Here is a 23,273-nt window from a genome sequence, read left to right as displayed (position 1 = left end):
ATGGTTTAGGTTGAGAGGGATCCTGAAGATCCAAAATTCCACCCTGTGCCATGGGCAGGGACACCTTCCACTGTCCCAGGCTGCTCCAAGCCCCATCCAGCCTGGCCTTGGACACTGCCAGGGATCCAGGGGCAGCCCCAGCTGCTCTGGGCACCCTGTGCCAGGGTGTCACCACCCCCACAGCAAAGAATTCCTTAAACGTAACCTAAATTTTCTTTCTGTCAGTTTGAACCCATTCCCCTTGTCCTGTCACTGCAGTTCCTTTTGCAGAGTCCCTCTCCAGTATCCCTGTGTCCCTTCAGGCCCTGGAAGGAGCTGTGAGCTCTCCACACACCCTTCCCCTCTCCAGGCTGAGTATTCCCAGCTCTCCCAGCCTGGCTCCAGAGGGAAGATGCTCCAGAGCCCTCAGCATCTCCATGGCCTCCTCTGGACCTGCTCCAACAGTTCCATGTCCCTCCTCTGCAGAACAGTGTATGGAATTCCAGGTGGGGTCTCACAAGAGACCACCCTGTCCCATCCTGCCAGGAAAGGCTCCCTTTCAGCAGTCAGCTCACAGCCCCCACAATGTACATGATTTCCTGTGGGAAACACTCCCAGCTCACTTCCCAAACATCAACCATCACAAAGCACCCCGAGCATTGCCCTCCAGTGCCCTGGATTTGCACACACAGCATTTATAACCACTCCTCTGAAATGTCATTTTTCTGCAGAATTAACACTCCCCAGTTTGCTTCACACCTAAATATTAAAAGGAATTATCTATGTGGAAGTTCACCAGCAGTTATGAAGAAAATCTGTGAATGTCAGTAGCTGCAGAACATTTAAATTGGGTCAAAATATTTACCATGTAACCTCCTGTTATTAAAGGCCCAGATAATTTATTCCAAAGTGTAGCCTGAAGTTTCTTTACACCTTCACTTTATAACAGTGACTCTGTATAAAAATATTCATCTAAGAGGGGCTGATGCTTTTTTGCTAAAACAGTAAAATAATCACTGATCTTAACCCCAGCAAACTGGTTTGCAGTCCTGTGGGGGAAAACACCACAGTAAGGTCTTTTCAATCATTTATTTTGAAACTACTTTCTTTCTGACAAAATAGAGAAGACAGGAAGAAAATTGCCAAATAATTGGGAATAGAATTGCCAAACTTTGCAACAAAAACTGGTTTCAAGTTCAAGGAGCAACAGCTTTTTAGCCACATGAGAAACATTGTTTTTACCCAGGTGTTTTATGGCTCTTGGCACAATCTCCTGTTCAATAACATCTGTACAGTTCTACTCTGCTCCAGGAGCTTGGCCTGGCACCTTCTGGGAGACAAGAACTAGTTTTAACCAAAAGAGGATTTCACCAGGAAAGCCCAGCTCACTTCCAACCCTGTGACCCTGCACATGTTGATGTCTACTCAACAAGTCCTGTCAAATCTATAAAATCCACCAGTTTGTGCTCTGCCCACGTTAGTGTGCCTCCATGATGATGCAAAGAAGGGTTGGTAATCCAAACTCACTTATAAAAACATCTAGGCAACTTAAAATCTGTGATGATGAATTTCATAGTCTGCAGTCAACCACCAACACTTCACTGAACTCACTGCCTAGATTCTGCATCTTGTTGGACTCTGCTCTGCTTCACTCTCTGCGTGGATTCACACAGCACTTGTGTTTGCTTTGGTTTGATCCAGGGATTCTTTTCTTCTTAAAAATGAGCTGGATTTTCCTCAGATATTCATGAAGCACCTGTACACTCTCTCTGAGAGACAGCAGTTTGCAAATCAGCCTTTTAATAGCCATCCTTAAAGTTTTATTTTTCTAGTTTATGAAGTGCCTGATATTTCAGAGGCCTTTCCCTTGCCCCCTTAGACATCTCTAAGTTTTTCCTTACATCCTGCCTAAAATACCAGGGAGGGAACCTCCTAATGACAAATCTGATGTTTCTGCACCGCCAGTTTTTCATAAATGCCAGCACTAAAGCAAACCAGTCTGGTGGTATTTGTATCTCTCTGATACAATGAGTTTACAGAAAATCTGCCTTGAAATTTTATTGCACAAGCAAAAACTCAAACTATCACAGAATCACAGATTGGAAAATCCCTGCCAGCCCATGGAGTGCCAGCTGTGCCCAGTGCCCACCTTGTGCCCAGCCCAGAGCACTGAGTGCCACCTCCAGCCCTTCCTGGGACACCTCCAGGGATGGGCACTGCAAAGCTCCCTGGGCAGCCCCTGCCAAGGCCTGAGCCCCCTTTCCATGCAGAAATTCCTGCTGCTGTCCAAGCTGAGCCTCCCCTGGCCCAGCCTGAGCCCCTTTCCCCTTGTCCTGTCCCTGTTCCCTGGCAGCACAGCCCGACCCCCCCTGGCTGTCCCCTCCTGGCAGGGAGTTGTGCAGAGCCACAAGGTCCCCCCTGAGCCTCCTTTGCTCCAGGCTCAGCCCCTTTCCCAGCTCCCTCAGCCCCTCCTGGGGCTCCAGCCCCTTCCCCAGCTCCATTCCCTGCCCTGGACACGCTCCAGGCCCTCCAGGTCCTTCCTGGATTGGGAACCCAGAACTGGACACAGCCCTGGAGGTCCCTCAGCAGGGCCAGCCCTTCTGTCCTTGGTGCACAAGCCACTGGAAAGGACAGCCAGGACTATCATTAGGGATATTTTTCCTGGCTAATTAAACAAAAAGAAAAAAATACTGATGAGAAATTTTGATTGCCCATCACCAGAAGCAGATTTTAAGAACAGCTTTCCATCTTCCATGGAGACCACACAATCTGGCCGCCTTTCCCTGACTGATGACTGAGGCACCCTGTGGAATGACCATACAGATTTCCAAGAGATTAGTACAGGATAAGCTTCAAGGAATCAAAGTCAAGGAAGTTGGCTTAAAAAGCAACAAAAGCAGCCAGAACCCAACAGGCCGGACAAGAGAGGAAAGATGTTTTATTGCCAGAGGGAGCATCATTTTTCTGAGCCTGTTGCAATTATTCAAAAATGGCTGCAAAGCAGGACAACAAGATGAAAAACTATCAAGTGCTGTAAGTATTTTAACAATTTTGGAATCCAGGAGCTGAAAATCTTCATTAGGCTGAAATAAAAGGGAAGCTTTTGGTTTTAGAGCCCAATCTCAGGTGAACATTCTGCAGGAAGGGCATTGGACTCAGGTGCAAAAAGCCATGAAATGTGGGATCTGCTGTTTATGCTCTGCTAAAGACTGGAGCCTGGCAGTGCCCAGTTAGGAGTCACTTCCTGAATGATTTTGAGACATCCTGGGATTATTTTAGTTGAATGTTTTGGCAGAGCCCTTTTGTAAAGTGTGAGAGAATTATCACTGGTCTGGGAATAAACATAATTGAATCATGAAGTGGTTTGGGCTGGAAGGCACCAGTGTGGTTGAAAAGTCTCTAAACATCAAACAAGGCTTGTCTCTGCATTTAGATCTATTTTTGCAACATGGGAATGTACTTATGGGATTGGGCTGTGGCCTACAAAGTCTTTAAATGTCCAGCAATACTCTGCATTCCAAGTGGAAAAGCAAAATGAATCTGCAGGAGATTGGAGAACAGAGGTTCCCCCTCCAGGGGATCATTTTCTACATTTCAGTCTTCAAAAACATCTCCTTCTGGGAATATTTTTTATTTTCCTTAACATTTCCAAACTGTTTTGAACGTGCTCTAACTCTGAACGACACAGAAGACAAATGCAACCCCTCTCTCCAAAACCTGTCTACACTCAATTGCTACTCAAAATCCAAGCTCTGTAAAACATAATTTACAAAGGATTGCTCTTAGGATGAACAAAACTGCTTCATAATTGAAATAAAAAGCATCTATTGCATATGCAAATACCTGTCCAAGATCAGCCCAAAGACCCACAAAACCTGATGGCTTGGGTGCTCAGGACAGATCTGGATCTGAAATTCCAGCTCCCTCTGCCACGAGCTCCTTGGCTCCAGAATAACTTAGTCCACGCTCTTACTGGCTTTGCAGGTGAAAAAAAAAAAGATGTTTGAGGTATTTGCAAAGCACACAGGCTCTTCTTTAAGGGGCTTTAAAAGCTCACACGCTGAGAAGGCAGCAACATTAACCCTGCTCATCTGCCCAGGAGGCTGGTGATAAAGCCTTACAGACCTCTTGGTACAACAAGGTGCAGCAGATGACAAAAACTAAATGGATAAAAATTGATCAGTTGGAAGATGCTCAATATTGGTATCGACTGGTCGAGTCCCTGGCAACCCCACGAGGGTAAAATATCCCCTGAAATGAAATTCTGAACAAAGGTTTCTTTTTTGGTTTTTAGTTTAGCCAATGGGACCAGAAACAGATTGATAAGGTTGACATAAGTTTGTCCATTACCTACACAAAACCTGCTGGCTCTTGATAAAAAACATTCCCAGGTTGGTGCTCTTATACCAGACACAAAAAATGGCCATGAACGAAATTGGTTCATGAAAAAAACTGATACTTTATAAAGCACGCTCTACACAATGAAAAGGTTTTCAACAAAAAAACCAGAAATAAACAAAAACAAAACAAAAAGCCCCCCACAAAACAAATCAAAACAACAAAAACCCCAAACAAAACAACAACAAAAACCCCCAAACCACAGGCTAAAATTTCCAGGAGCATTTGAAGAAGAAAATATTCCTCTTTGTACCAGACAGCAGAGAAGTAATAAAAATGCACATCCCACAGCCAGTGACGAGATAAAACCTCTCCAGGCTATTCCAGCCTTCCCTTTGTTTCTTACCTTCCTTCCCAGAAGACTTTGGCAACTTTGAAGGTGATTTAGAATTTTTAGGACACAACAACAACAACATTATTCTGAATAAACAGCCTCAACACAAGCACTCCGAGTCAGGTTTTCCAGGGAGGGAGTTTCAGGAATTATGGAAATTTCCTCCAGTGCCACAGCTTTTGGTCAAAGGAGCTTGACCACCCAGAGGGTGCTGAGACACTGAAAAGGCTGCCCAGGGAATGGACATGGCACCAAGGCTGCCAGAGCTCCAGGAGTGCTTGGACAATGCTCCAGCTGGGATTGTTGGGGTGTCCTGGGCAGGGCCAAGTGTGGGACTGGATGATCCTTGTGGGAATCTTCCAAATCAGGGGATTCCATGAGTCTATAAGCACATTAGCCCCAGGGAGCTTCCTGTGGAGGATTTTTCCTGCACATAGGCAAACTCCTCCGTGGGAAATAAAAAACCGGAATCATTCCTGAATGATCCTAGGGAATGATCCCAGGAGTCATCCCTGCATTCCATCAAGGTCAGACAATGAGGGAAAATGCTTTCAGAATGACTCAAGTCCAAGTGAAGAAGAAAAATGCTGCTGTGCAGCAAAACCAGAGCAAACCCAGTTTGGTGTCCTTACCTAAAAGCAATGCAAATGAACACCCAAACTGGCCAGAGACTGGAAAGGGCTCAGAGCTGGTAGCACTGGATCCAGGCACTGGGATAAGAGCCAAACATCCAGCTCCTCATGAAAATCCAGGAAAAACCATGAGACTCTATAAATAAAGAGGGGACCTTCAGCACTGGATGTCTTCAGACACCAGACAAAACCTCCTGAGGAAAACATCTTCTCCTAGGATCCAGCTGGACGGACTGATGGGTCTTTATTCACTGGTCCTGAGATTTTGAGACAGAGCAGAAACCTCAGCAAGTTTTACTTCCATCCACATGGAATCATAAAGGTTGGAAAAGACTCCTGAGATCATCAAGTCCAACCTTCAACCAATATATTATGGAACACTGGGGAAGGAAACACTCAGAGAGGAGGGACAACCAGTACAGGGAAACCTTGGAGCACAAAGGAGCTCAGGATCAAGAAACTTTACACAATTCCACCTTATGGGATAACATTGAAAAGCAAGGGATGAGTTCTTGCCACAGGACTAAATTCTGCATCCACTTTTCACCCTGAGAGTTTTCCCACTCCTGAGAGCAAGTTCCTTACACCTTCCTCTGATGAAAACTCCAGAGCTTATTTTGCTACTTTGGGGAAAAAAATATGTATATTAACAAAGCTTGTGCATATTCCCAGGCAGGGCTGAGCTCCTAGGAACACAAATCCTCTGATTATGTACATTGATTATGGACTTTGGTACCTGCAACCAGAATGATTTGCACTTAAAAGGAGCCAAGCTCCCAGGGATATCCAAGTCTTCCCATTTGAATATATTATCACAAACCCAATCTTAGTTCTATTTCAGACCTGGTTTATTTTATTGAGACTATGTTAATAAATGTTGTATTTATTCTTTGTCGGCTCAATAGGTTCCAAGCCAAAGCAAACCAAATTTTATCCAGTTTATTTTTGTTCACCTAACTCAAATCTGCTCAGCTCAAAAGCCCTAGCACTTTGCTTTAAATTTATGTTCATCTTTGCTAACTTAGGGATTTCTTTTCCTAAACATTTCCTCAAATTCATGTGTTGAATGCACGAAAACCATTGCTCCAACTTGTCCCACTGAGTCCAAATGGGGCAGATTTAAACCAGAAACTGCAACCTGCAAAATGCACAATGACCAGTCCTTAAATGGAACAGAAATTCACACCCAGAGTTCAAAAACCACAGCTCCCAAAAATACTGCTGTTGAAAATTAGAATTAATTCAGTGCCCACTGCAGTGATTTATTTTGGAGGCAAATGCAGTGTGTAATATCATTGGTGTTTGCAGTCCTTTCATTCCCCCCTGAAATCCCTGATGGATCATTTTCCAATAGCGCTGGTTTTAAGTCCCTGGGAATACTCCCTGTCAGCTTTGACAAATGTGCAGCAGCACAAACTGGTTTTCTTCAGAGATCTGCCTCCTTTGGTGTGTTGGGAAGGCAAGGCCAGGCTCTGGGTACCTACACACCCCAAAAACAGGGAGCAGCCCGAGCTGACACTGGTGGTAGTGTCACCTCCAACCACCTCAAATGCCAAATGTGACCCAAAAATCCCCCAGGATTTTTGCTCTGCAACAAGGTGACCAGGGAAGGGGGCTGCAGGCTTGTAGGGTCCTCCTGCCAAATGGGAAAACCTGCAAATCCCCAGAACTCGGTGTGGGAAGAAAGAGAAAGTTGGAGCAATGAGGCTTTTTTGGCTCTTTTCCCACACATAAGCCCAGGATTTTGGAAGATGGGTGTGGGACAAAGGGCCTTTGGTGCCTCTTCCTTGATGGTCCTTTATGCACAAGATCCCCATGAAATGGAGCTCCTGGCTGTCCTGTTTCATTCACATTTTCCTGAGGATGCCATACTTCCATTCCCATTCAACAGAAAATGGAAAAATATCTGCTTTTCATTCTGATTCTAGGAATATGACATCTTTGGAAATACAGTTTTATACCACTGAGGAGATGCCAAGCTTTGCTGGGTTTGTGTCTCAAAAATAGGAACCCATCTTTCAGAATTAACCTTAACTCCATCTCTGGGATTGAGGAATGGGGGGGACTCATCTCTCAATACAGGACTGATAATGAGGAGGCAGGAATTATGAGTAGGGCATGGCCTTGGCCAGGGAAATTCTGATGGAAACTTTCACCCAAATGAGTATTTCTGCACCAAACCACAGAGATGAACATCCATCATGCTTCTCTCATACCCCACATATCCAGGTAATCTCTTTTGGAGGTCCTGGGCACAGTCTGGGGCTGTGTCAAGTCTCAAATAAATACTTAAAACTGGTTTTGTAAATCCTGTTTGCTTTCCAGTTCCTTGAGCCACTTCTCAAGCCAATCAACAATGAGGTTTATTTGCTCTCTGTTTAGAAAAGCCTCATTTACACTTTAAACACACAAGGACTCCTAAATAATGAATCAGATAGAGCAGTTCTTTGGGAGCACCGTGATCAGCAGTGGCTGCTGAAGGTGTGAATTAAATGACTTGAATGTTTTCACCTTAATTTGGAGCCATCCTGGGGTCTGTTTGCAAACCATTTGGAGAGGAGCAGCAGGAGCCTCCACTGCTCTGCTCTAACCCTGAATTATTAAAATTATCAGAGCCTGTCTAAACATTGCTCATGGGTTTGCATAATTTTTCTTAATATTTCCTTGACATCTTCTGTGCACCACATGCAGCTGTTTTCTCCTCATAAAGGAGGCAAAAGAAAGAGAATTCACTGATGCTTTTCTGTCCTCTCTATCTGTTCACACCAGTTTTCCTGCAGGAAAGCATCCCTGGGGGAAAAAAATGATCATTGCCAGCAGATCTGGATTTTCTTGGCGCACCCCAGAGGCCGAGCCATTAAAACTTATTTTTCAAACATTTGGCCCAAGGTGTTTAGTCTGAGGTTGGCTCCAGCCTCCCAGTTCTTTCCAGATGGAAAGGTGTAAACTGTAACCTGAAGCTCTAAAAAAGGGAAGGAAAAGGGGAGTGTGGGGGAAATGTAGGGATGGACCCCCAGTGATCACAGAATCCTGGAATCACACAATGGCCTGGGCTGGCAGGGAACATCTTTTTAAGTTCATCTTTAACTCCTGCCATGGGCAGGGCCACCTTCCACCATCCCAGGTGGCTCCAAGCCCCAGTGTCCAACCTGGCCTTGGGCACTGCCAGGGATCCAGGGGCAGCCACAGCTGCTCTGGGCACCCTGTGCCAGGGCCTGCCTTCCTCACAAGGAACAATTCCTTTCCAGTATCCCACCCAACCCTTCCCTCTGGTGGTGGGAAGCCATTCCCCCTTGTCCTGGCTCTCCAGGCTCTTGGAAATTGTCTCTCTCCATGTTTTCTCTTGGTTTCTTCAGTCCCTGCAAGGCCACAGTTTGGTCAGCCCAAAGCTTTTCCTCTCCAGGTGAACAATCCCAGCTCTCCCAGCCTTTCCTCCCAGCAGAGCTGCTCCATCCCTCTGCTCATCCTGGTGCCTCCCCTGGATTCATCAAATAGAAAAAATTATCACAGACCAAAATTTCCATCTTCAACTAAATTTGGATACAAGTCTTGTTAAGCAATAATTCAACCCTCACAATATTCCTGCTGTGAGATCCCTCCTAATTTTGCCCAGAAGGCCAAAGGAATCCTTGAGGTGAGGAGTGGAGCACTACAGAGGAAGAGCAAGCTGGATTTTATAACAGATTGAGGAACATGCCCAATTCCTTAGCTATTTCATCTTCTATGAGAACAGGGAAGGGTCCTCATTCATGGGAGAGAGCAAATCCTTTCTTTTCCTGAAAATTGCTTCATCACAGAACTAAAAAGTGTAAAAAAGGCCTTTGTTATCCACAAATTCTGCAGCACCCTTTGTAACCTACCACTGTGCATCAGCCTCTGATCACACTGCTGTCAAGGAGTCAGAATTCCAAACAACTGACAAGAGAGGGCTGAGTGAGGATCACACCAGGTTTAGGAGCAGAATCCCGGAGTAGGGGATTTTGGGAGCAAACAGAGGGATGGATAACAGTGACCAGAACTGGGACAAACACCAGTGTGACCAATCCTTCCATCAGATTTTTCCCCCATTCCACTAAAGCATACAAGGTAGGGCAGATTTATTGTCAATAGTGCAGCTCCTGGCTGTGTTTGCAGACATCCCAATAGAAACACAGGAAAACCAGGAACAGCTGGCACTACATCCTGCCTGGAAGAATTTAATTTTCCATTAGGAAAAGCTTTTCCTAAGAAGTTTTGTTGCTTTTGCAATCAAACACTGCCTTCTTCTCCACACTTTCCTGTCTCTGAAAGCCTTCAAGAACAGGCTGGGACAAGTGGAAGGTGGCCCTGCCCATGTCAGGAGGTGGAACAAGGATGACCTTTAAGCACCCTTCCAACCCAAACCACTCCATGATTTTGCGATTCCTCCTAACTCAAATCCCAAGTCCCTAATGCCACTAAAGTGCTATCATCAAAAACCAATTTTAAGCAGCAGTTTTGCAGTTATCAGGGGAAAAAGCAAACCTGTAAAAGCCACACTGTTCCCCAGAGCCAGTCAATTATTTCACCCTTTGCTGACCTGGCTGTCAGGGAGGCAGGAAGGACATAACCAGCATCAAAGTGTTACCTGAGGAGCAGGCTTTTAAACTTTTCATCACCTGACCTGCAAATGATGATTGATTTTATTTTCCCCTTCAGCCAGACCTGCTCCTTTTCCACAGGGAAATCACCCTCGCCAAAAGTTCTTTGAGCACTTCTCAGCATAAAGACAAGAGGGAACTGAAACCAAACATTTGGAGGAGGTTGCTAAGAACTCACAGCCTTTCACTACACCTGTGATCTGAAAGCTCTTCTAAAAACTAAAATCTGAATTAGAAAGAATGTTAGATGTGATTAACTAAATTTGTGCTGTTCTATTGCCACATGGAAATGAAAATGGACGTGGAAGTGAGTAGCAGTCTGTTTTCCCAGGTAACAAAGGACAGGGTGGAAGGAAATGACCTCAGGTTGCACCAGGGGAGCTTTAGATTGGATATAAGGGAAAATTCCCACACAGAAAGGGTTCTCAAGCACTGCAGTGGGCTGCCCAGGGAACTCACCATCTCTGGAAGCATTCAAAGAACTTGAGGACCTGGGGTAGTGGTGAACATGGTGGTGCTGGGCTGATGCCCATATGACTTAAAAACCAGCTGCTCTGGGCACCCTGTGCCAGGGCCTGCCCACCCTGCCAGGGAACAATTCCTTCCCAATATCCCATCCAGCCCTGCCCTCTGGCAGTGGAAGCCATTCCCTGTGTCCTGTCACTCCATCCCTTGTCCCCAGTCCCTCTCCAGCTCTCTTGGAGAGGGACATACATTGAATATGACTTTTCACAAAAACTTACAAAAGAAGAGACAACAAGAAAAGAATTAACAATTCTTAAAAGTAGAACAACCTAAAAGTCACACAGAAAATTGGGAGTAACTGGCAACTATTATTTCTACTAAATGTCTTGTTCTGCATTCAATTGAGTTATAAACTTTCACAGGGAGCCTGCAGGCTCTCTGAGCAATCTGCTCAGGGCTGGGCAGGGCTGCTCCAGCAGCTCCTGGCCCTGCTGTGCTCAGCATCCAGAGCTGGACACAGCACTCCAGAGGTAACTCCAGAGCTGCCCACAGGGCCAGGATCCCTCCTTCTGAACCATGAAAACAAATAATCTACATTTTTTGAAAAATTTCTTACACAAACATACCACCATCCAAAACAAGACCTTCCAATAGAGAACTAAAAGAATGTCAGGAACTGACTGAAGTTTTCAGGTGTTCTATCAAGCCCAAGGCTTTTACCTTTGCACTGAGCAATTCCATCAAGACACTGTGAACAGCAAATCATTTGTGCTGTTGATTCTTTCTCTCAATATTTCCTGGCTGTGTCTCTCCTGAACACATCCTGTACTCCCCTTGCTTTCTACAGGAACAGTAAACAGCAGAGAGTGTAAGCAGATTTCAGAGCTAATTGTAAATAGGAACATGGAGCCTAACGATATTAAATGGAAAACCCTGTCAAGTTCAGCAACAGATCATTTGCATCTCCTTTATTTTGTTGTACAAGTTCCCTGTTTGCATAGAAAAAAAACCTAAAATACATGTCAAGTTGCTTTGTAAGTGTCTGATATCTAATAAGGATGAAAATAAGTATCTCAGATGCTAATGAAGCATTGTGTTTATTTGTCAAGCAAATTACTGGAAGGCAAATTACTCTGACAATAGCAAAAGCAAGGAAGGGCAGGAAGACCTGCCCTGCTTTCCAAACCTCAGGGCACTTTCGGTCCAGGCAAATTGGTTCTTGCCCAAATTACAGCTGGGAACAGCCACCACCCAGGTTTGGGTGCCAGTACTGGTTTTAGAGGATTAAAGAGAACAGTTGTCTGTCTCAATCACTATTAAATCCAAGAGAGAAGGACAGAAGAGAGCAAGAGGAGAAAGTTAACTCCAGGCCTGGGGAAGGTGAGGTCCAGTCAGCACATCCTGGGAAATCCATCCCCAGAAAAATTCCAGATGTGGCAAAGTGTGAAGAGAAGTAACTGCCATGCACACATCACCCAAAGCCCAGCCCAGGTTAGGGACAGATGGCAGCTGCCACCACCAGAGACCACCAAAGCCCCTCAGAATATTCCTCTGCAGACACCTGGAACCTGGACTGCAGGGAATCCCCACAGCAAGAGCTTGAGATAAGAGCAAGGTGAAATGATTGTCTGGGGGTTATCCCAGGCTTAGGGGGAGGCTAACAAAGCTGGGGAGAAGGGATTGCTGAGAATAAACACAAAAACCCCAGAATTTATGGCACACAAGGAAAGCCAATCCAAATGGTACAAAGGGAATTCTGGCAGGGACAGACTGTGACCACCATCCCAGAAATCACCAACTCCAATGAAAGGAAACTCTCAGCTGGCACTCATTAGCATTACAAACAAGGGAATCATTTAACCAGTGTAAGAGACCTGTGATGCCTCTGAGCATCAATTTCTTGCTTGCTAAAGTGGATAAATAGGGAAAAGTTCCAGGGGACTTTGGGACCCTCCACCACTAAAAAACCCAGGATGAAGAAACACCAGCAGGACACCGCTGGATCCAGGGATAGGGACAATCTTCTGCTGGATCTCTCTCTTCTCTTTTATAGTCCTTCCTATCTCTCTACCTCACATTCATTGCTACATAAATCCCATATTAGTGACTGCAGCACATGGACTCATCTGCACCTTAATTTGGGCAGAGGCATCTCTCACTAATCAGCTCTTAATAGAGGCCAAGGGTGTTAATTGAACAGACACACTCAGCCCACACCAGTTGGCTTCAGAGACACAGAAAAGACCCTGGTGCTGCTTAGTTCACAGTACAGATCTGTCCATGGGGGCTCAGAGCTAGCAACAGTCCAGTGGAAAACAGGAATTTCCTTCCTATGGCATATGGGTTGGAATGAGATGATCTTGATCTCCTCCAGGCCAAACATTTCTGGGATTCTACAATTAAACCTTTGGCTTCAGCAGCCAAACTGCTTCCAGGCTCATCACTCTGTCACTGGTGGCTGAGGTCAGTACCTAGAACTCCCTGCTGGAATCTTCCCCATTCCCTCCATGGGAGCAGGATGGTTTAAGGTTTTAAATGAAGTGCAGGCTGGATTGTATTCTTCCCTGTGAGGATGGTGGGGCCCTGGCACAGGGTGCCCAGAGCAGCTGGGGCTGCCCCTGGATCCCTGGCAGTGCCCAAGGCTGGACAAGGCCTTGGAGCAGCCTGGGACTGTGGAAGGTGTCCCTGCCATGGCAGGGGTGGCACTGGATGGGCTTTAAGGTCCCTTCCAACCCAACCATTCTATGATTCCATGATTCTGTTCATACCTTATGATTCCAACTCTGCCTTCCACACCCCCTACTCAGCCCTGCTGGAAGTGCTCAGCCAGAGGGATCAGGTGAGTTCCTGTTTGGCTTTTCCATATGGAGCCAAATTCAGATCCCTCACCACAATCCTGTGCAGTGTTAGTTTTACACTCATATTTCCTTTTTCCTTCACGGGATCCTTTCCCATTTCCCAGTTTTTCAGCACACAGAGGTGACCACCACACTCTGTTTTGCACTCTGAGGTGGAGCTGTCCCATGTGGGTGTGACATCCCTGTTGCTCCTATCTTTTCTCCTGGCAAAGTGCCTAAGGATAGGGAGTTTTGATTTACTCTTGGAGAGACAGGCAGAGGAGCTTGCCCACAATGATTTGTGAATATATTTCAGAAACTACACACTCCAGAGAACATCTCCTTTTGTAACTTCAACCTCCATCTCCCATTGTTTGAGATAATTTTCACTTGTATCAAGAAGCCTTTGAGTCCTCTGGGGATGCTTCCTGTGAAAAATTTGCAAGCTTAATATTTGGATTCTTCCAGACATGAGTTTGGAGCTGCTCAGAGAATTTACTGCTTAAAAACACCTCTCTAATCCAATCTATTACCAGTTCTCCATCCCATGGTGAGGAAGCACCAAAAATGTGTTATTGAAATGTGTGGGGCTTAATAGGCTGGAGTTGGAATAAAATCAGATGTTTTATGTTTAAAGATGAGCAGAGGTATAACTTTACACAGGAAATATTTTCTTCTAAGATTTAATATCAGAGGAGCTGTTTGTTTGCCTTGTAAAAGTCTATTAATAATTCTTCTTTTAAATGCTGTTACAGTGTCAAAAGAAGACCTAAAATTTCTAAGTAGCCTGATAAACTCACCTTATTGTTTATGGCTTTTTTTTTTTTTTTTAGGAGGGGGGTTGTGACAGTTCCCAAAACCAGCCCTGAGAAATGCAGGAAACCTGGGGAATCTAAAGGAAACCCTGGGAAGGAGCTGGCACCAAGCCAGAGCAGTTTCTCTGCTAAGAAAGATGCACTGATGGAGCCCCTCTGTGATGGCTTTACTGCAGGAACAGTATCATAAATCTGTAATGTTTCTCTCCATAAACTCCACTGGTGTACAGTGTATTAAACTGGCTCTTAATAAACTGCACTCCTTCCCTCTTGCTTGCCTCCCAAGCACATAAAATAAACACCAAGAAAAGGACCTAATTTACAAAATGAAGTTTATTTTTTTCTGAGAGGAAAACAGTGGATGATGGCTGAGGGTGACACTGGTGTCCTTTGGGGGACAGGTGTTGATTAATACCTTCATTAATGAGGCAGACTAAGGGATGGAGGTCACCCTCAGGAGGGCTGCAGGTGACACCGAGCTGAGGGTGACCTGATTGTGACCTTCCAGGACCTGAAGTGGCTACAAGAAACATAGAGAGAGACTCTTTAGAAGGAGTGCCAGGACATAGGGAATGACTTCCCATTGCCAGAGGGCAGGGAGGGATGGGATAATGGGAATTGGGAATTTTTCCCTGGCAGGGTGGGCAGGCCCTGGCACAGGGTGCCCAGAGCAGCTGGGGCTGCCCCTGGATCCCTGGCAGTGCCCAAGGCCAGGCTGGACAAGGCTTGGAGCATGGCAGGGTTGGCACTGGATGGGATTTAAGGTCCCTTCCAAGCCAAGCCATTCCAGGATTCTGTGAGAAAAGTACTCAGCCAAAAATTTTAAACTTCTGAGGCAGCCCCAAAGCTGCCCTGCTCCCCAGTTTTTCTTTCCTGCAGCATCAGTGCCACATCATCTAAATGAATTTGCTGACCCCTGGCAGTCCCAGCTGAACATTCAGAGCTGGTTTCCATTTTGACAGGTTGCTGCCAAACACAGTGTTGGATTTTTTTTCTCAGTTTGCATAAGACTCTCCTTGAAGAGGTCAGAGCATCCCAGGGGAAATTTGGTGTCATTTGAGAGGCACAATAACAGCCCATTACACAGGCCAATAAACAATGTTGGAAGCAATTCCTCTTGGACATTCAAACCCTTTCCCTTTTCATTTTATCTTTCTGTTATAAAGAGTCCTGTCATTTCCAGTACATTCTTGCAATAAAATAGAAAGGCTGAAAAACTAACTGGTGATTTGTTGAGATGCATCTGACTGTGGAAAAACCCACTCCATTACTGGAAATTAAGAGCTGACCTCAGGGACCAGACATGAGCCACAGTCAATATTGAGCGTTAACTTTGTTCCATCCCTCTTGTTTAGCTGGTGAGACAAATTATACATTAAAATCTGGTTTGATCCTGTTCCACTTCAGCTTCTGCTCCAGGCACTGCAAGGATGGTCTGCATGGACAGAGAGAGGAAGGGGCTGTTGACACAAATTCCAGAACCCCCTAGGCTGGAAAATCCCTGCCAGCCCATGGAGTGCCAGCTGTGCCCAGTGCCCACCTTGTGCCCAGCCCAGAGCACTGAGTGCCACCTCCAGCCCTTGCTGGGACACCTCCAGGGATGGGCACTGCAAAGCTCCCTGGGCAGCCCCTGCCAAGGCCTGAGCCCCCTTTCCATGCAGAAATTCCTGCTGCTGTCCAAGCTGAGCCTCCCCTGGCCCAGCCTGAGCCCCTTTCCCCTTGTCCTGTCCCTGTTCCCTGGCAGCACAGCCCGACCCCCCCTGGCTGTCCCCTCCTGGCAGGGAGTTGTGCAGAGCCACAAGGTCCCCCCTGAGCCTCCTTTGCTCCAGGCTATTTCCCACACAATCCACCAAGGCTGGGCCATGCTGGGACCTGGCAGTGAAAATCAGTTCCTCTCTACACACATAATTAGCAAAAGGATTTAGGAACAGAAAATTTTTTTAGGCTCAAGATTTTGCATCTTCTGTCTCTGTACTGAGGGTACAAAGACAATTTGGTTGCGTCATTCCTGGTCTTGCTGCTGCTCCAACCATGCCAGCACATTAAACTTCCTTCTTTACATTCCCTTCCACAGATACTGTGGATCTCTCTTACCTAACTTGAAGCTTTCATGTTTTCCATTCCTGGATGATTGAATCTGTGGGATTTGGGACATTAAGCACAGCTCAATTTGAGGGAGAGGCCATCAGGGGTGAATTTGCAATGGAAACACCACTGAGGTCCCTGCCTGGGCTTCCCAGGGTGTCCCTGACTGCTCCTGGTCCCATCATGGGTTCCCACTGTGACCATCAACCCTGGGCCTCTTGGTGCCAGCTCCTGCTGATGCTCTGCTGCTTCTCCAGCCTCATCCTCTCCCATCACTGCTGTTCTTGCAGCATCCCACCCCACACCTCCCTTCTGACCTGGGCATTTTTCCTCTTGAAGGCTGATTTAATGGAAGTGAACTGCAGCAGTCAAACTGATCTTTGCACACCCCCAAACAATTCAGCAGCGAGCCTTTAATGAACCCTTAACGACAGCAATTCCAGCTCAGGGCACAAGGGAACAACTGAATGGTGGGAAGTGCAAATAAAAAATGGCTTTCAGCTGAAGCATTCACAAGCCTGCTGCTGGTGACAGATACCTGTCATATCCCAAATGGAGCTGGGAACAAGCTTTATTCCTTCTAAGATAAATCAGTGTCTTCACTCCCAAACATTTTCCTAGTAATGGAAGGCAATCATGCCTCCAGCTTGGGAAGACATCACCATTTAGAACAACACAGTCAGCTTGATTTTCAGAAAAGAGTGATGGGACGTGATGAGAAGTGGCCAAAAACTCCCAAGCTGACTTTTCAGTGCACTGGATACAACACTTCAAACACAAATTCATATAAATATCAAATAATGAAAACAGCCTGGTGGTTGAGTAGCACTCACAATGTGCCATGAAAAGCTATTTTCCTAATGGACATTTGGGGATTTGGGCACAAAGTTGCTTCCACATGCAGATGTTGGACAGAAAAGCCCTCAATCAGCTGTGCAAAGCTGAAAGGATTTGCTCAATTTAGAACTGACCTGAAAAACACGTTCGGAATGAGAATAATCAACGTTTAGGCAAATAAAGTTCCATGGTTTGACTGAATGGCACGTGAGGAAGTTATAATACAGTTTATGACTGGTAATCTCATCATCTGAGATCTCTGCTAGAGTAAACTGAAGGAAGGAATGCCTGAATATGTTAACTGCAATAATGAACTGCTGAAATTTTCCACAGCTCCTGCAAGCTGGGCTGAAGCAGAGCTACTCCTGAGTCCAGGCCATTTATTACAAATAATGAAAAGAAAGGCACAGCAAAGGGGGGGGATTTGGTGGCACTGGCACTCTGGAGTCTGCTGGAGTGGCCAGCTCTGTTATCCAGGGGAATTCTACCAAACTTGCTGGGAGATGATATCTCTAAAGAGCAATTTGGGTTTTGCAATCATTAAGAGAACATGGGAATTAAGAAATACGAAGAAGACTTGGGGTTTATTCCTCTCTCAATTTTCTTTTCCATTATTAGCATTATAAATACATTTTACTTGAATCCAGAAGGGTTTGGATTGGAAGGAACCTTAAATTCCATCCAGTTCCACCCCCTGCCATGATCAAGGGCACCTTCCACTATCCCAGCTTGCCCCAAGCCCCATCCAACCGGGCCTTGAATTGCCACAACCCTATTTTTGCTCAAGTACAGGGGTGCTCCTCTTGCAAAACACAAAATATGCCCCACCTTTGGTCTTGAATCCACCCAGAACACTGTGGCCAGGGCTCACTGCAGGGAAATCCCTGGAAATAAGCATGTGTAAAGTGTGCAGAGCTCCTCTGCTCTCCTATTAATGAATGAACCAATGCCCTATAAATGCGGTTATTTTACCCACCATACAACACCCAGACAGTAAAGAATATCAAACCCTAACACAAATTCCATTACTCCACCAGAGAGGCTCAGCTAATGATTCCAACTCCACACTCTGTCAAGTTAAAATACACTGTAGATGCTTGGATATTTTATGTATTTAACAGCCACTTGCTTGTTGTTTATTCAGAGCTAAAAACTGAGTACCAGCTGTGGCAGTTCCCCACGTTGTCCCCAAAGATAGCAGGGTGGTTGTTTTGATCCAACAACCAGTTCATTTTCATGGCAGGCAGAAAGGAAGAAGGAAACTTGCCAGAGGCATGGATTTCACCGTAAGGAAGCAACTGGCAGGTGGTTCTGGGGCACAATTATCCTGGATTTACACATTTATCTGGTGTAATCCTCAGGCCTGGATATGGCATCTACGATTATTTGGCTTTATCTTGTTATTGCTACAAACTTGCTGTGACACTCAGCTCAATCCCAGCAGAAATTTCCCACAGATAATTCCATGCACTACAACTGCTCCTACTTAGGGTTTTATTTCAGTACATTTGTATCCTCTGAGAGTTTGGAATCCTCTTGTTGAAAAATACTTTTAAAGTCCATCTCAGCAGCATCAAACTCAAACATGAGTTGGTTTTATTTTCCAGACTGAGTAGATTCTCCCTCTATTCCTTCCAGCTTTCTTCCTTCTCTAATTCTTTCCAAGGACGCTGCAGGTATTTTTTGTGTGGTGCATTCAACAGCTCTAAGGGAGCCATCACCTTCCTATCAGCTCCAAGCTTTTCCCTTTACTGGGAGGTTCTAATCCTGTCCAACCTGACTTTGGACACTGCCAGGGATCCAGGGGCAGCCCCAGCTGCTCTGGGCACCCTGTGCCAGGGCCTGCCCACCCTCACATGGAGGAATTCCTTCCCAAAATATCCCATCCACCCCTGCCCTCTGGCAGTGGGAAGCCATTCCCTGTATCCTGGCACTCCAAGCCCTTGGAAATAGTCCCTCTCCATGTTTCTTGTTGGTTCCTTCAAGTCCTGGATGGCCACAATTAGGTCACCCTAAAACCCAGAGCTTTTCCTACCACTTATTACCATGCAAACCTCACTGAGTATTTGCTTCTGCAAGGACACCATGAAAGAGTTCAGTCAAATCAGTATTAAAACGTGGCATATCAATAACTTCCACCTGAACTGGACACCAAGCCTTGGCTGCCCCACTGGCAGAGAGGGCTCAAATATCCAACTTGTCCCTTTTAGACATGACCCTTCTGCCTATGGAGATGCCAGAGACCTTGCTGTCTTCTTTGCCCCATCCCTGGAAGTGTCCAAGCCTGGGCTGGACAAGGCTTGGAGCAGCCTGGGATAGTGGGAAGGTGCCCCTGCCCATGGCAGGGGGTGGAACAAGATGGCTTTTAAGCTCCCTTCCAACCCAAACCAGTCTGGGTTTCTGTGATTCTTTTCCTTTCATAAATCTGTGCTTCCTTTAGGGCTTTAGTGCAAACAACCCCTGTTACTCTCATTTGCTGCTGCTGTACAGTTCCCACTGGTTCCCTGCCTTCCAGCACATCTGTGATGCATCTGTTCCAACAAGAACTCCAGATGTCCAGAGCACACGGATCTCACCACGCTGCCGTAGCTTTCAAGACTTCAAGCATTAGTACAAAATTCTGCATATTTGGTCTTGGTCTGGTTGCTTGGCTGGTCTAATTGGAATAAAATCTTACGTCCCACAGCACTTCTTCCTTGTTTCTACCTGAAGTTAATCAAATTCTACCCTATCCCTGTGTTTCCTCCACAGAAGATGAATTCTCTCAAACTGCTCTTTTGTCGAAACCATTCATTGCTCAGGTTCCCTCCAGACTTCTAACCATAAATGCCATTTTGGCTGAAGTGAAATTCATCTGGAACAGCAGCTATTAAAAGGAAACATGAAACTCCATAAAAACCTTGGAGGCACTGCTAAGGAAGTTATTCACCTTCTGCTTCTCACCCTGTTTTATTTGGGAAAACAGACTTCACTGGGAACATACCACATGTAATCTTTAAGCTACACCGAGCTGGCCAATAATTTGCCTGGCAACTTTACAGAGCTGAAAAAGGAAAACAACAAAAAAAAAAGTTTGGAAAAGACTTTTAATAAACTGAAATCCAACCAACTACCAGCACCACTACTGTCACCACTAGTCAGTGTCCACAAGTGCCACATCCACAAGCTTTTTGAACAATTCCAGGGATGGGGACTCCACCACCTCCCTGAACAGCCCATTCCAATGCTCGACCACTCTCTCCATGTAGAAATTTTCCTTGATATCCAGTCTGAACCTCCCATGGTACAAGTTGAAGCCATTTCCTCTCACTTATCTCCAGTTTCTTTAAGGGAAGAGATCGACCCCATCTGGTTCCCCCTTCTTTTCAGAAAGTAAAAGTGCAATAAGGTGTCTTTCCTCAGACAACAAGCTGGCTGTCTCCTCAGCAACCTCACTGATTTTTGGGAACTCATTAACAGCAGTTTTGAAGATCCCACAGGTAATTCTCATTCCAGTGTGTCCCACATGCAACACTCTCACAATTCACCAAGAGAATATTTCCACCAGACAAATTTTGGGCTAAACAGCTTCCAAGCAGTAATTCCCAGTTCTCTGCTGGAACAGTGGGTAGGGCACACAAAGGCAGCATTTTGAGGCTTGAACCCAAGTCCTCTGTGCCAAACCATCCCATTTCTCCAAGAACAGGGGCTCAGATAACTGGTACAGGCAGCAGCTCCAAAACTGTTCTTCTCCACCTGAAATGATATTTAAATGTTGCCACAGACAACATTTCCCCCCATGCTCTTACCAGGAAGAAACAAAATATTTCATGCTGGATCCAATTACGATGCAATCAATTTTAACTGATTCTGCTCTGAGTAGGCATAAATATTTCTCATAAAGGAAGTCAGGATAATTGATTGATTTAGATTAATAAAGAGAAAGTGAACTGTATTACAAGCAGCTGGGAATTAACTTTGTCCTTGCAAGCATGAAACAACACCAAAGGTCTCTCAGCCTTCAAGTATGTACAAATCAGAAAGGAAGAGGAGTTTTTCCAAGAGGGCAGAAAAGACCCACTTAGCACAGCAGGGATTTAAAGGCTGGAACATCACCAGCTTCCTACTGCCATAGTAATGACCTGTCAACTTTGAGTGCCAGGCACAGCTCTTGATTTCAGCTGCAAAATGTCCACTTCTGTATTAATGCTCTTGCTTAGAATTCAAAGTCCAACTTCTCTTTTTAGTTTGTTTCCCCCCATCATGATCATTATTTTAACATCAAAAAATGTGTTACACCTTTTTTTTTTTTCCTTTTTTTTTTTTTTTTTTTTTTCTCTTTTGGGTATTCAGGTGTAAATTGAATGACCACAACTGACAGCTTGCTGACCAAAACCAGGAATTTTTCCTTGCCTCCAGCTGGAAATTACCTGCATGAACATGGCTGGAGATGGGGCAGTGTTTTGTGAGGAACCAACACACTTGATCACATGGTTGTCCCTTCCCTGAAAACTGGGAAGGTCTTCCTTAAGCACTCACAGAAGATGCACCCTCTAACCTCATTTGACCTTCAGCACAGCCTGGATTGCTCCTCAGGGTGAGCAAGAGCATCTCAAAGGGGCCTCTCAAATTGAGGCTTTGAGAATAGCCCAAAGAATTAAGGAATTAAGCAATATTTGTACTGCTAATCCTTGGAAAGGAGCACCACCCCTTGCTCCAGCAATCCTTCACTTGGCTGTTTCCTAATAGCTGGGAGTCCACCTCTGCTCAAAATAAACTCTACGGAAGACTCCTAAAAAGGCTGATTAACATGGAGATCACAAAACCATTAATGCACTAGAAGGTGTTTGAAAGTCTCTGTTAGTGAGAGGAAAATCCACCACTGCCTTTGGAAGAACCCCAAATCTGACAGAACCCCAAACCTCTGCCACTCTGGCTGAAGCAGTGCCAAGGGATGTCACTTCCCAGCTAATGGAAGAAAAGGGAGAAGGGTCTTCTGCAGGGTCAGCAATAAAAAACAGAGATATGCCCTGGGGCAGCTCGACCATCATGGAAATATGCTGGCCTCCAGAAAGCCATTCCCACTTGGAACTTCAATCAGATTCTATGAAAGCACCAGAACAGCATTTAACATTTTTATAAAAAACCCAAAACCAAAGCAAACCAAACAAGAACCCCAGTGGCAAACATTAAGAAAAAACCAATCTCACATCTCAAAGGTTTTCCCATGATACACATTCTGTGCCACTGTTTGCAGATCCATCCATCACACCCACTGACTGTCCTGCCTGCTCCCTCTGGATGTGCCCACTCCTGGCCAGGATACCATGGCACACAGCCCCTGGATCAGACCTTGGGCTTGTTTGGTTCCTCTTTCCCATCAGCTGTACCACCACTGTAACACACTGGCTGCAATTAGTGGTTTCTGGGGATAAATGAGAGGAAGCAAGGCCTCACCACAGGGGAATGATGACACCTGCTAAGGTTGCCACGATATTCTTCACAGAAAAAAAAAAAGTGTTATGGGGGGTAATTAAGTTTCTCTCATCAAAGGACTAAGATATTTTCTATTAATTTTAAAGTTACATAGGCACATTACTCTCAAGGGAGAAATCAATCAAAAAACCCCACCTGAAACAAAATTATTTCATCAGGCAAAGCAAAGCAAACATTCCAGAAAAGAGAAGCTATTGAACACTAACAGACATCATAGAATCATAACTTAGGGTTGGAAGGGACCTTAAAGTCCACTCAGTGCCAAACCCTGCCATGGGCAGGGTCACCTTCCACTGTCCCAGGCTGCTCCAAGCCCCACCCTGGCATTGGGCACTACCAGGGATCCAGGGGCAGCCACAGCTGCTCTGGGCACCCTGTGCCAGGGCCCCACCATCCTCATCACAGAGAACAATTCCTTCCCAGTATCCCTCCTAACCTGTCCTCTGGCAGTGGGAACCCATTCCCCCTTGTCCTGCCACTCCATCCCTTGTCCCCAATCCCTCTCCATGTTTCCTGTAGCTCCTTCCACTGCAAGGCCACAATTTGGTCACCCCAGAGCTTCTCCTCTCCAAGTGAACAATCCCAGCTCTCCCAGCCTTTCCTCCCAGCAGAGCTGCTCCATCCCTCTGCCCATCCTGGTGCCTCCCCTGGGCTCTCCCCAGCAGCTCCAGGTCCCTCCTGTGCTGGGCCCAGGGCTGGGGCAGCTCTGCAGGTGGGGTCTCCCAGAAGTGAGACAGAGGGAGTGTTGATAATACCAGAGAAACAAAAGACCTGAGGAGAAACCTGTGACTGAGCAA

General features: G+C 45.7%; 1 protein-coding gene across 4 annotated transcripts in view; it reads right to left on the bottom strand.

Annotated features, from left to right (window-relative positions):
- PCDH15 (protocadherin related 15) overlaps positions 1–23,273 on the bottom strand; it is a 263,505-nt gene that overhangs the window by 198,708 nt on the left and 41,524 nt on the right. The gene's annotated exons all lie outside the window — the stretch shown is intronic.

Source organism: Serinus canaria, chromosome 6 (assembly GCF_022539315.1).
Source record: "Serinus canaria isolate serCan28SL12 chromosome 6, serCan2020, whole genome shotgun sequence".
Lineage (NCBI taxonomy): Eukaryota > Metazoa > Chordata > Aves > Passeriformes > Fringillidae > Serinus > Serinus canaria.
The sequence above is the reverse complement of the archived record's forward strand: the minus strand, read 5'-3'. Positions and strand labels throughout refer to the sequence as shown.